General features: G+C 37.4%; 1 long non-coding RNA gene across 4 annotated transcripts in view; it reads right to left on the minus strand.

The window, feature by feature from the left end:
- The window catches only part of LOC133225913 (uncharacterized), a 162,573-nt gene that overhangs the window by 116,973 nt on the left and 33,049 nt on the right, over window positions 1-12,551 (minus strand). For 3 of the 4 annotated variants that reach the window (XR_009729316.1, XR_009729314.1, XR_009729313.1), the window contains exons 2-3: window positions 10,679-10,755; window positions 2,067-2,980 (exon numbers count right to left, since the gene is read on the minus strand). This is a non-coding gene — a long non-coding RNA (uncharacterized LOC133225913). Of the gene's footprint in view, window positions 1-1,962; window positions 2,981-10,678; window positions 10,756-12,551 lie in introns of those variants that run through there. The other variant, XR_009729315.1, reaches the window with a different exon arrangement.

Below are 12,551 nucleotides of genomic sequence, written 5' to 3' on the forward strand. Positions count from 1 at the left end.
TTTTCCTTGAATATCTCCTCAGGAGTAAAAACAAAATAGGAAGGCAAGAACTGAAGAAATTGGCCTCTTCTTCTAAAGGGATCCTGTGCTTATAGATACCAGATGTTTCTCTAGTACAGAATCAGCTGTGTTAGTACCATCTTATTCTGCAAAGAAGTCTTAGAAATGGCTCTGCCTGACACTAAGGAGAGATGATAGCTCCATCTGACCAAAAGCAGTCTTGAACATCACCTGAGAGCTTAGTTGGTCTTAGAAGCAACTCTCTGTTTCCACACTCTCCTGACTGTATCAGTCTTATATGGGATTTTGTTGGATCCCTGCTGAAGATAACAGAATCTTGGGACCTCAGACTTTAAATTAGGAATACTGACATCCTTTCCTCCTCATAATACAGCTGAAATAAAACACACATAATAGTAATACTTCTAGTATTAGGCATTTTAAATGCAACTAAGATTTCCTGTAAAGGAAGTCAGTTTTTTCACCCTGATTTACTGCACTGACAAAGGAACCTCCTCCTGATTTACATTACAGTATGTGAATGAAAAATTGGTACCATATATGTCAAAATGTTACCTGATGGATTTTTTCAGAATGGGAGCTTAGACCACAAATATCTTTAATGAAATCTAAAACCAGAGGAGTGAATTTAAGCATCTAATTCATTAAGAGCGAAACTTTCAAGGCTGAAGGCTGTATTTCACTGCTGCAGGATTCCAAAGGAAACTGAATTTTTCACCAGGATTTTAGCACCATAGGAAAATGTGACAGTAGTAATAATACATGATATTATATACTGCTAGACAAGTTGGATAAATTACATCTGCTACTGAATAGATGTGGAAAGAGTCTCTATTAGAAAACTTCCTGCTGGGTCACAAACATACATCAGTAATGGTTTGTTTTCAGCACAAGAAAAATTGCCATTGTCATATTCCAAAGTGAGTGTAAATTGTTTTATTATAAACTCCCTGTTGATCCCTGTTTAACTTAGAAATCATTCAATCTAAATTTATCTTTTCTCTCCATGGCATTGCTGTGTTGGTATCACTAAACTCTGCCTCAGTAACAAAACCCCTATTCCCTTAAAAGACAGACTGTACTCCTGATCTTCAGCAACCTTACCATACATTAACTCTTGGTTTGCCCCCACTTACTTTGAGTTGTAATCCAAGGCTCTCAGTTTCACAAAGTCAAGGCTTCGTTGTTACTAATTCACAAGAGAACCCCTACAAATTTACACTATGCTTCACAATTAGACATTTATATTTTACACGGATGTATATTAGTACATAAATTTGAAAACATAAAACATACTTACATATTTACATAACCTCCTGTAGCTTCAATAGAGAGAAAACCCTAGTCCAGATGAGCAATGATAGCTATTCCTATTCCTGCCACCCTCCATTCAAATCCCTATTGAATTTGATTTCTGAATAAGCTGACCTGTTCAAATAATCACACAAAATAACAAAATCCAAATGATGTACACAAAACATGTATGTGGCCTTTGCATTTTTCACCTTCTCTCACGTTTTTAGCATCTGACGGAAACAGGGTGACAAAGACCCAAACAGAACCACAAAACAACCACTCAGTCATCACAGAGGCTCTATTTAACTTGAGAAGGTCTGTTGTTTACAAGAGCTCCACCAAGGAAAGCTTTGTTGAAGATGTAATTTTTCATGCTTAATGCTATGAACTGTCAACCTGAACAAAATCAAACCCACCACACATGGTGTCACAAACACCTCTATTATATCAACAAAAGCACAGCTGGGGAAAGTCAATGAATTTGGGCCCACAGTAAGTATTTATCTTCTAAAGATTAAAAGTGTGATACTTGCATTTATTTGCATTGGCAATATTATAGGTTTGATTTTAATATGTAAACACCTGCCCACGTTCATAAGGGGGCAGGAGGATTCCTTTCCTTTTCCTTAGCTGGTCATTACAGGAGGATTTCTTTCCTTTTCCTTAGCTGGTCATTACAAAGAAGAAAGGCATAACACAATATTTCCTCATTTAACCTCTGGGGAATAGGAATATACTTTGTAACTTACCACACTTCACTGGAAACATGGAGCAGTTTGTATGCTTTCTTTATGAAAGGAGGTTGAAAGGCAGGATGTTACTAGAATATAAGGTGATCCAGTCTTTCCTGTATCCAGCTTGTCCACATTCTCGCTGCCTAAAGTGTGATGTGCAAAGGCAGGGCAAGCCAGGGGATAGATGCTGCCTCAGAAGAAAGCAGGAAGGCAGAATTGCTTCTCTAATGATGCTAATCAAGTGCACCCTTAAAGCACACCATTCATTCCTCTTTAATAGGGTTTTCCAGAAGAGGGAAACTAAGGAAGGGCAAAGCAGAAGAGTGACTCCTTTTGCTCCTTTTCATAAGTAAAAAAATCAATCCATGATTTACTGGGTGTGAAAACCAGCATTCCTTCCAAATCTCTTTATAATGGGATTCTTCCAGTTCTTCTCCTGCACCAGGATTTTTATCAGGAGAAAGTAAAAGCCAGAAGTGGTGAAAAACAATAGTTTACTTCCAGATGACTATGGGGTCTTCTTCCAAATTTAAAAGGGAGATGTTTAAAAACATTATTGTTTGTAGAAATGTAGGTGTTTCTTTGCAAAGTGGGTGTTAAACCATGGCTTTCACCCAGCTGAAACTGAGTAAGGGTTACTTTCCTATGAGAGGAAAGGGAACCTGAGTTTGCCACCACCCTTCTCTTGCCTGACTGCTGGTTTTCAGTTCAGCAGCATGTGATGGAGGAGCTGTGACTGTTCCTGATGCAGCCTGCTGCTCTCCACCAGCAGCCAGTAGGTCCCAGATAGCCTAGCTGGGGCTAATTTAAGAAGTCTCAGGTGCAGCAATAATCTAGCAGCAGGAACTGTGTCATTGTGGATGTTCTTCTGAATGCAGAACTGCAGCTACAGGCTGAGACCTGTCTTGAAGATGAGCTTCCATCAGATCCTGGAAGAGAGTTAAAGTAAACCTTCAGCAGGAACCTCAGAAGTTAAGAGAGGGACAGGAGATGTAGCTGTACCCTGAATTTTGGGTGTCTGCTGTATTATCCTGAAGATCTCCTAACCTAGAATGAGATAAAAATTAAGACTATTTGTAATGAAAAGCAGTGAGAAGTATTCCTGCTACTGGCTTGTCTCTCCTATTGGGAAAAGCAGTATGTGAAATACTACTAGATAGTTTGCTATAGCTGCATGATATCTGTATATTAGAACCCAATGATGTAACTAGGGAGCATAAACACTTCATTTGCCAATAAAACTATTGCTACAGAAAAGCACACATCACCACAGTTATAGCCTTCACCTGGGTATGTTCCAGAGATATTTACACTGGACTAATCAATAATATGTGGGTTTTCTGTCAAAAAAAATCAGTGTCTCATGATATTTAAACATAACTTTAATCTTCCCTTGGACAAGCATCTAAAAATGAAAGAAGAAATTATGCATTTGAATCTAAGAGCCTTAGAGGAAAAAATGATTTTCTATTAATCCAAGTCAAGAGTACACCAGAAATGCATCCAAAATGCATTATGCTTGGTGGTAGGATCTCACTCATTCCAAAGCTACCAAAATCAGAAATCTCTTAATGAAATATAACTGTATAGTTCAGATGCAAAAAGGAAGAAGGTGTTCATCTTGTGAGAAAAGCAGCACAAACACCCCATTAAAGGAGAGATTAGAGCTGGAAGACGCAAGTTAGGAAACCAATACAGGTCAAATAGGAAAAAAAAAGAATCAGCATGTTTTATTTCTGCAAACTTTGGGAAAAGTACTACTTGTGAAAAACAAAGGGGAAGAAATCAAAACAAAGCTTGTTTTCTAACATTCCCCTGCCAGGACCAGAAACACGCAGGCAGAATAAAGAAAAGCAGTATCTGAGGATGATGTAAATCCACTAAGTGGCAGGCTGCAGAGTGAGTAACTAAAGCGACTTAAAGGTGAAGAACATTCTGAGTGCCAGGACAAATTACTTGTATATTAATCATTTACAATCTGGGAAAGAATTAAAATGCCACCCACTCTGCAGTGAGCAGCATTTCTGGGGTTTATTGTGGTGGAATTATTACTTAAATGGCAAAACATGAAGAAGTTTAAAGAAATATTTTCTGCTTCACCATACATTTCAGTGTGATCATAGTTGAAGTCACATCAAGTCCTAACAAGAAAAAGTCTTTTTGTACCTGAATCTCTTGCTCATTTCAAAATGCAGTCAGGCAGTGTATTCATTTCTATCTGCACATTTTAAAACACAGGTTTTGAATGAAAACTATCTGTAAAGGTAAGTTTAATGCTGTGCTTTCCAAGGCCTCTCTCCTCCCATCTCCAGTTCTGTTAATTCTAGCTGTTTGTTACTGCAATAGCTGTTGTGCACTATGAACACTGTGGGTGTGAAGGGGTTTGGAAAGGGCATCTGGTTCAAGGTTAGGCTGAGATAAAGCCATAACTTGCTTTAGACTTATCTATGTCTCATCTCAACTGTGTGATATGCCCATATCTTCTTGTCGAACTGAATTATCTGATTCTGATACTGGGTATCAGCTGGCAGACTTCTTGTTGAGCTTTACTCTTGCCACTGTGGTTTCACAATGAAATATGGAAAAATGTCTATCAAATCAAAGGAAATTTGGGAAAAATTTCACTAGATAGTTTTACAGCAAACTATTTGATAATAATCACTATTTTTCAAACACAAGAGTCAGCTAAATATGGTTTTTGTAATAAAGTAAGTACAATTATTCTCAGTGAAATTCATGTTTCATTAATTTCCAGTTCATTCTTAACAGTGGCTTGCTATTTTTATGTTAATCCAGACTACTTATATGGATTCTGTCCTATGCAACATCTGCAAAAGTAACCAATTGGAGAAACAACAGAAGCACAACACAAGTTTACATAGGAAAAATCAGCAAGAGAAGAAAAGGCTTTAGGGCTTTTATTTAAGAGAGCCAAACACTGTTTTAACAGGAGATGGATGGGTTTTGAGAAGATTTCAGCTGAAGCCTGGAACTAATAGGTAGGAATAGGAACTAATGTCATCCAAGCCACCCAACTTCAAGAGGCTTTCCAAGCTTTCAGCTTTGACCCACTTCAGTGCAAAAGCAATTATGTTGATTGAAGAATAGTTTTGACTTTCCACATTACTGAAACAGCTAACAGTGCTCTACCATTAAAGACTGATCAGAGTCCCATGCCTCAGCTGCAACAGGTTCAGAGATGCTTATATCTGTTTATACACTTCAGTGACCACTGAGTCTCAGTGAAGAAAGGAAACTGGTTGGATTTTGATCGTGTTCTACTCTTGTCCCATAACTGTTAAATAGAAATCCATCTCTTGGGTCTTCAATCAACCATTCTAAAATGTCTTCTCCTAAGCCCATGTGTTTATTCATGAGAGCAGCTTCAAAGGGTTTAAATGCTGTGTTCAGAACAAAGACACTGTCTACCAGTAGATGTCATTTATGTTGCTTCTGCAGCACCCATACCTGACACGTTTTGTCAGAGCTTCTGATTTATAGAACCTGAAGTTATACCAGAGGACAAACAATGGCCCAGAAATACCCTAACTGTAAAATACCTCCTTCTGACTGATTTGGTTTATTTAGTTTCTTCGATTAAACCTTATTAGGCCTTCATTACAAATATTACACATCATGCAAAACCTGTAGGTTTTGTTATTCCACCACCTTTTTGAGGGCAAAAAGAAACTTCACTAAAATGAGACTAAAAATTCTTGATGGCCTATCCCCTGCTCTGTTTTTCATTCAGCATTGAAATATTCAAGGTAATCCAAAGCTTAACCCCACACGTTATGAAAACTAACATTTAAAATTAATTTATGTTTTAAATTACCTATAAAACCTTTCTTCTGAACCTGGGTTGAGATATCAGTTGCTTCAATATATTCAACACATTTAGTAGAATCTTATCACCTTATTTAATTAAGAATTACCTTTGCCAGCCACAGGAGAAACAGAAGAGCTTTCTTTTGAGTTATTCATACAGTAGTAAAATAACACATGCAGATAGAGCAGCTGACAACATAAGCAGGGTCAGTATTAGGACAAACTGGCCAAAAAGAGCAGCTTTTGGCATAATTTTAATCAGTCCTTGGGTGCATGAAATGTCATGGAGTTTCATATGAAATTAAATGATCCCTTTCTCTTAGCTTATTTCTGTTCCAACTAATCCTCTAACTCTTTATTAAACATTATCTTCACCATCTGCTCTGGGTGAATGTTCAACACCTTGCAGAAGAACTCTGGGCTGATTGGTTTTTATGGGCAACATGATCCGAGTTTTATGCACATACTTAGGATTATGTCAAGGACAAAAAGGATGAATAATCCATTAACCATAATAAGCAAGAACCCATATCAGTGCAGCTAGAACATGTGTTATGTTTCAAAAACAAAAGATGAATTAGAGATATGTGGATCATAAAATACCCATAACCAAGGACCCCCTCTATCCTAGGGCATCGTTTCATACGTACACACTCCACTAAACAGCATTTCTGGAAGTGATGTTTCCTTCGTTATGAATCAGACTTTTTAGTGCTGAAATAGCATTTCCAAGCCTACAGCATGCAAAGAAACAACTCCACTGAATTGGACATTTCCTCTAACACAGAATAGATGGTAGCAAGATACCTGCCCCATACATAGGACTTTCAACCACATCTATATGGTCAATAACAGTACATTCCTCTATCTTCATACTTTTTGTAAGCCTCTAAAATACATCATTGAGGAACTGCTACTGTTTAAAGTCACAGTCTAAAAATTTACATATCAAAAAGTAATTGTCAAAGGTTAGTCAAATGTTGCTATCAATTAGATCCACTTATTGCTTCCACTAGTTGATAACCACAAACATTAAAATAGCATTATAACTATTAATCATAATATTTAGTGTAATGTGAATCATCCTACCAAGACCTCACTTGCCACAAAACACATAATTGTAAGGGTTTGGTTCCTTCCTCACAACACTGCATGCAATTACCCACCTCTTTCACCTTTATGCACCTATTGCAATAATTTGTCTTCCTTCGGCTAACTTTTCAGACCAAAGTATTTACCCTCCCTTCCACTATAAAGGTTTATGATCCCATAATGAACAACAATTATGATGGTATTTGATCAGTTGGCGTATACTAATGATAGAAAGTATCTGGACAGTACGTCTTCACTCGTATCCTTGCAGGTTTGCACTAGATGTCCTCACAGTATGCTCTAAGCTGTAATGACAGACTGCTCTTGTAAACCTTTTCAGCAATTTGCAGACAATTATGTGACCCAGAGTGAGCAGTATACTTCACTGCTACATCACTGTATACATACAGGGAAAGATCAAGGTTTTTTATTGCTGTAAATCATCTGGATTTTCTTGATTTTGGCAGAACTATGCTAACTTAAGGCAACAGTGTGATCTGTACTGAAAGATCCAAAATAGGATTATATAAATTGACAATAGATAACCTAGTATCTTCGTTTCCAAGTCCTTTAGCCACAGGCAGCATTCAGCGGCTGTAATAGGAAGTCAAAGAAAGTTGTGAATGCTCCATCCCTGGCGGTGTTCAAGGCCAGGTTGGACAGAGCCTTGGGTGACATGGCTTAATGGGAGGTGTCCCCGCCCATGGCAGGGGGGTTGAAACTTGATGGTCCTTTCCAACCCTAACTATTGTATGATTCTATGTCTTAGAATCCTTTCATTTCATGGGAATATGTATGTACCAGTGGAATAAATAGGACATAATATGGCACATATTCTGAGTGTTGTCTACATTTCTGTAGTTAAATATGTTTATGTCACAGAATTTCTCATGTAAATAACTGACTCCTTAACACACACACACACACACACACACACACACACAGAGTGCCTAAACTAACTAGCCTTTGTGAATGCCTCAATTCAGAATGCAAACACCATTATTAAATGAAAGTCTTCCAAATAAAGGTACAGTTAATATTCAGAATAAATCCCATTTAAGATAGGATACTTCTATTCCTGGTAGACAGAAAAATGGATTCTAAACACTCAAGTCTGTTCAGAGGCCTAGGCCACTCAGCAGAAAGCACTCCTACCAGCTCCCATACTAACCACTGAACTTCAAAGACTGTTTAAAAGTAAGGAATAGAGTTAATTTTTTCCTGCTAACGCTTCCATTGAACCTCCTCATATGAAAGAAATTCAATTTACTTTTCAGACTGCCAATAGGAATTTTAAAACAAAAGATAAACTTAGTACTCATTCTTATCTAGCAAATATCTCTCCCATCCTCAAATCTTGTTTATGGACATACATACATGTATGATTTATCTAAGGTAGGATAGTGGGAGATGTAGAAGAAATCTTTCCAAAATAAAAACCTTGGAAGTATAACAAGAAGAAAGCAGAAGAGTTATGTAAAGCATTAAAGGGAAATAAAGATTTTATACATCTCTGAACTGTTAGCATGAGTAATACACAAAATGGATTTGGTTTAGGTTACCAGCTTTTATCCAGATTATCCAGACTATCAGCATCTGGTTTAAGTCCCCTATGTAACCATCTGTAGTAATGCCACATGAAGGATTAGCCTTATCTGACATTTGTAATGAGTATATGGATGGAAGAAGAGGAATAAGTGTGAAATGGAGTACAACTGTTAAAACTTAAAATCAGTTGAAACCGTATCTGTATTTGCTGATTCTGATAATAACTATGGGGGTCGGTTGACTTTTCAAATATTAGCATATGTATTATAAACACAACATATTCTCATTGATTTTTTAATAGTAAAGCAGGCAAATTGAGAAAAAAAATGATCTAATATATTTTTATATTTGACCTTTTAAACATAACTAGAACATTAAATAAAAATAAAGCCTAATTCTCCATGTTCAGTTATGACAGATGAGTGCGATCACAAAAACATCAAAGGCAGGTTTATCCTAATCCTGTAAAGTGATAAGTGCCTCCTGAAAGGTCCTGAGTGCCTTCTAATCCTACTGAGGATAGGCTGCAAGTGCATCAAGAGGTAAGGGGAGCTGTAACAAAGGTAGTATCGGGCCTTCCTGTCCATGGGAAGCACAATATGCATCAAAAATATCCGGTATGTTAGGAAACAACCTGATTTATCAAAACATAGAGATCAGAAAGTAGATGTATGTTTGTTTCCCACTCTCCACGAGCTTATATTGTATGTATAGCATCACCTTGGGTACCAAGCATGCAGCTCTTAATTCAGGAAATTTAGCTTCTCTTCCAGGCTCTGTTATTTGCACAATATTGTACAGTGCTCCAGGCTAGTATCTTTACCTCTTGGCATCAGCGTCTTCTTTCCAGAAATGGTGAAACTGAAATGACCTTGACAGATCACAGAGTTGTGCAAAAGTGACAGGACATAAGAATCTATGACTGTAACTACTTCTAATGCATCAGAATGTATGATGAAAGCTGAATTTCTGAAGCAGAAAAAGAAACTCAAATTAAATCCCAATAAATATTTTGATTTTGGTTTTTTTCCTTTGGTGCAATCAAATATTCAGGATAGAGAAAATGAGAATAAAGGATCCTGTAAGACAGGTAGCTCTACATTTGGAAGAACAACTGAATGGGAATGACTGTCAATCAGGTCAAGTTCACCAAGAACAATCTTTTCATTGTAAGATGGTCAGGTGAGAAGTCTAAACAGACTGGGATGAGCATTTGGAGGCTAGGTGGTATGAGGACACAGTAAATAGTGCTGCAGTAAAACACAGCAGCTAATCAAACAAGGTATATTGTGACAGTGCCAACCACTCCTTCCCAGCTTAAAACAAGCCTGCTAAGTCATGAAGCAAAAATTCCTTGTGCAGAGTCACAGATGATATCTAGGACAGCTTAAGAACTAACCCTTAGACAGTTTTTCTCTTCTCAATGAAACTCTGGGGTGATTCTTAATGGTCATATAACACATGGGTATCTCATTTCCTTCGGTGAAACGGCCACAATTAATAGTCAACATTAAACAAAGGCTTCTTTATATATGTATTATTAGATGTCACATGCCCATGAGGTAGTTTGGGTTGGGGTTTTTTTGCTGTTACCAGGCAGAATGTCACTAATGACTACCTTTTCTAAATCTGTGTGAGAGATTTTTATAGCACATGCTGTATTGGCACCATTGCCCCATACTGCATGCAATTACTTTGTTGTTGCTGTTGTTGCTGAGGGCCAAGCTCTAACAAATTAAATTTAGAGAGGGGAAATAGGCTTATATGCAAATGGAATTAAATGCTGACACAAGGATAAAACAGCACTGGATTTAGACAGGGCTCTCCCCCCGACTTTTTAACCAATCATTAGATTTAAATTGAGCAGACAGATTCATCTTTGATTTAACTCCACTGTAATCAATGGAACTGAAGCAGGGATGAAGCCAGAGCAATATGGTTTTGACAGGTTTTATGCAATGGCTATCCAGAATGAAGGAGATGAAACAGATTTTTTTTTTGCTTATAATTTATGAAAGTATTTCCCCATCCCCAAATCCCTACATCAAGGAAATTAGTGCATAAAAATGGATAAAGTAGGCAGCTGCATTCCAAACACCAACTGCTGACCATAGGCTCTGTACCCATAAGCCCAAAGTCAAAGTATTTATCTGACTTACCTGTGATCCAGAAAGAAATCCCTAATGGTATAAATACAGCTGGGTAATTGCATGGTGTCTCTTCCGTATCACTCACACTGTGTAAAAACAACAAAGTACATTTAGTGTTTCTATAACATTAGTATCACATATAAATAATATTCTTTGGTGATCTATAGAAGATCTAGGAAGAATAATGACTGTTGATTTGATCATTGCATTAGACAACATCTGCATTGCAGTAAACTTTTAGAACCCCTACTTGCCTTTTCTGCCTTTCTTACATGACTGCTCCTATACATGGCTTCCTCCTTTACCTGTCTTCACTGGCACATCTTGTGGAAAGAATAAATTGTTTATCACAGTACTTCATAAATTAAAGTAGGACCAAAGGACTCTGGCAACATTCACTGTATATGGAACTAACGAACTAGGGATCATTGCTCATTCCAATCTGTCAGAATCTGATTTTTTTGGCACTTTGTTCTTTGGCACCTAAACCTCTTCATTTTTCTCCCTCTTTCTAGTTTTTCACTGCTTCTTTTCAGCTGACAGTTCATTGCTTATTCATTTATTCATAGGTCTTATTTTTGGGGGGGGTGGGGTGATGATTCTCTATTCAGTGGTGAGTTCAGAGGAATTACGGTTTGTTATTCCACACAGCCACTTCTCTGTATTAAAGCCATCAAGTGATAGAGAACTTCTGTACAGGCATAAAGTTTTACCCTTACTGTGTCACAGTTTTCACTCTTACATTACTTTCTCCCACACAGAGTTCTAGCTGCTTCTTCACTGGAGACTATAATGCTATTTCAGGCAACTGCTAATGGTTAACTACTCATCTATGAGAGAAGCATAACTTGGAAAGACTTCCTAAGGCTCTTATGACATGATTACCATCAGCCAGAGTTTGCAGATGATCTGGATGAAGTATGAGAATAGTACAGTGCTTTTTACCTTGATGACCATGGAGCCCTGGTCCACAACAGGAAATCAAGAGAGGTCTACTGTCAAGAAATAAGTCCATGCATTGAAAACATTTGTTAACTACTATAGTAGAGTTATCCTTAGCTGGCAGAGTAACCTTGGGACTATAGGTTCTCTAGGCAGACAGCAAGGCAGACACATTGCAAAAAAGGAAACTGATTTCAAAGCAAGTCTCATTTCAGATCAAATAGCCATAACAAAGCATCTGTTTCCTTTCCAGGCCTTGGCTCTCATACATATAAACAACAGGTAAGAATCCTAGCATTACACTTCAATTGGCGGGATTACAGGTCTCTGTTTACATTTGCTCTTCTGTAGCAGATCACTGGGAACATAGCAAAACAGTGCTTATCCCTACTATTGTACTAAACAAAGGTGCTAGAATCAGGTCTGAAGCACATTCAGACTCTTCTCCCTTGCCTATAAGCATATGTATTTCCTTCTTCCCCACCCATGTAAAAAAAAACAAACCCAAACAGATACTTGCTACCAATGCATTTTGCTTACTGGAGATTTCTGAAAGCATAATCAGAATTACTTTGGCAACATGCAGCCCTATCAAACTATGAATAACCAAGAGAATTACTGGGGTATCATGTATTTTAATGAAAAGCTATTTTCAAAAAAGCCCACTTTAACTAAGTTATGAAGACATAAGCCAACTAAAAATGAAGAAACCAACTGCTTTTATAATACACATCCAGCTTTGTAGAGAAAGAGAAAATACCTTTGCAAGTACTTAACTGTATAACTTAGAGGAAAATTAAGATTTTACAGGTCAGGTACAGTAACTTCCAGCACACAAAGCATGAAAGCCTGAGTATTCCCCTTTTTTTTGAGCAGTAAAGGCTTTCAGTTTTTACCCTGTTCCTATTTGTTACTACCTTCCCATCATTTATATTTCATT

The sequence above is a fragment of the Neopsephotus bourkii genome, unplaced genomic scaffold (genome assembly GCF_033783945.1).
Source record: "Neopsephotus bourkii isolate Nb327-2 ecotype Australia unplaced genomic scaffold, CSIRO-AGI_Nbou_v1 NB_1768, whole genome shotgun sequence".
NCBI classification, from domain to species: Eukaryota; Metazoa; Chordata; class Aves; order Psittaciformes; family Psittacidae; genus Neopsephotus; species Neopsephotus bourkii.